Source organism: Eptatretus burgeri, unplaced genomic scaffold, assembly GCF_056783735.1.
Source record: "Eptatretus burgeri isolate ZD-2024b unplaced genomic scaffold, Ebu_testis_v1 Ebu_testis_scaffold_207, whole genome shotgun sequence".
Classification (NCBI taxonomy): Eukaryota; Metazoa; Chordata; class Myxini; order Myxiniformes; family Myxinidae; genus Eptatretus; species Eptatretus burgeri.
Window position 1 is genome coordinate 42,627 of NW_028222157.1, and position 2,500 is coordinate 45,126.

A 2,500-nucleotide genomic window follows, 5' to 3' on the forward strand; every position below is an offset into this window, starting at 1 on the left:
GGTGGTGGAGGTAATGACGAAAGGTTTAGGTCTGCACACCCACACTTGCATTGGACCATCCTACTCATAAGTGTCACGTATTCCACTCCCCTTCCAAACACACACTCCAAAGTAATGCTTATTTTAAATGGTGGGTAGCAGTTATTGAAACTTAGTTGTAATTATGATGCTACGAGGTAAGGAACTTAAGAACCTCCATAAGTTTTTGAATGCAGATGCCAACTACATTAACTTCACATTGGACCTTCCCAAATCCATTAGGTCGTGTCCTTAGGAAACTTTAGATGTCAGGTCGTGCCTATTTTGAATGCAGGACAGATAGATGAGTCAGACGAACCATAAAACATGGAATGGCATGATATTACTCATGATATCAACAAACAAATTTGTACAAATTGTGAGTGATGTGGTCCTAAGTGTGCTCTGTTGCCAAGATCGGCAAACACCCTATTATAAATAAAATTAATAGCTGTGAATTAATAGCCAGCGGCATGTTTTCTTGCTGTTGTTTCCTGATACCTATGCTAATAGTCATCCAGTTAACTAGTTCTGTCAAGTCGTGTCCGACTTCTGGTGACATTCATCAGATTTCTCCAACCATACCTGTCCTGCACTGTGTCCCGAAGCTATGACAGAGAGCATGGTTGCAGCCGTTACCCCCATCCATCCAGCATGTAGGTGGTCTGCCTCTTCCTCTTCTTGCATCAACCATACCCAGCATGGTTGATTTCTGCAGACTTTCGTGTTCTGCACTTGCATTATGAGGTTGTAAAATATTGGCATCTCAGGAAAATGGTGGGATTGGTCTCATGGGGTGGACTGAGATTTAAGATGCTATTGCACTGCTGTTAGAGCGATATCCTACTGCCCAGAATTTGTGCAGGGGGAGGGGGTTTGACAGAAATTGGGAGTTCATAACTTAAATGGCTCACATATCTCTGTCCATCCTGGATTGACAAAGGTCACAGAATCATACTTGATAACTGGTGGCACAAACCATCTCCAATGTTTTGCATGCTGCCTGATGCAGAAGAGAGTGCTGTCATTATGTATATTCATATATTAGGGAACATCTACAGATTATTAACTCTGCATGGCCGGAGGTGGAGGGGATGACAAACATTTCTCTTTTATATACTTAATATGTACCTCACAGATGGGTCTTTCAGATTTACTTATTTCTGCTCTTTTTATTCGTAAATGCTTTTGGCCATGTATATGCTTTTCCAGCAATGCACATGCTTGTATTCAATTTGCAAACTCCTTATTCAACTCGTCTTCATCTCCATTCCTTTGTCCCTCCATTTTGTTTCCCAACCATGCATCACCTTCTCCTCCATTCTCCCCCCAAATCCTTTTTCTCCACTGCTCAGATCATAAAATATCAGATGAAGACCTATTGGTGCTTGTTGATGGCCTGAATGAGGCCGAATTCCACAAGCCCGACAAAGGGGACACCATCGCATCCTTCCTTACCAAAGCGCTTTGCAAGCTTCCTTCCTGGATCAAGCTTTTACTCACAGTGCGCACAAAACAACAGGTTTGGATTACCCATTCGTGGGTTGAATTCACCAGCTAGAATATTTAGCACACTCATCTGCAAGGTTGCCATGCACTCAATTGTAAATAGAGCAATAAATAAAATGTAATCAGGAATGTGCACTTTTCAATATTACCCACCATCATCGACCTCATCAAAATTTTAAAGAACATCAAATTCCAAGAAAGATGGAAATTTCCTTTTATAGTTCAGCGGATGAGCCCAAAATTGTTCAAATAATGATAGAAGCATGAAATTTGGATGATAAGGTTTTTATTATATGTGTAATCATATAAAACAAGACCCACTTTGGATCTTGACCTGAAAAAATATTATTACGATTTCAAAAATAGTGCTATCTTGGCATAACGTTGAGACATGAAATCCTGGTGAACAGCCAATATAACAATGTTGTTAAAATGTTTCATCAAAACTTTAATGAACGTTGCAGAAGATAAAACTACATGGTAAAATATTGCAAAATATACTCTTTTATATGAAACACCTTTTTACACATGTCGTTGAGGGATTTCTGACACATACAATTTCTGAACAAAAGATTGTCTTCGTGTGATGTAATGCCTTAATTACAATGTTTTCTACACAATGTTAGAAGATACTAATTATCATACCACCCTTGTAGGAATACATGACATGAATCCGCTTTAACGTTCCAGGTTAAATATATATATATATATATATATATATATATATATATATATATATATATATATATATATATATATATATATATATATATATATATATATATATATATATATATATATATATATATATATATATATTTCTTTTTTCTTTTTTTTCCTGTTCTGGGTTGCTCCACATGTGTTGCCAGTTCATCCATTCAGTGTCAAACCTCTCCATATCAGTACAGTCCTTCCCACCACCTCTCTGCTTCCCCTCATCCCATCCCCTCTCTGCTTCCCTCTTGTCCCACCC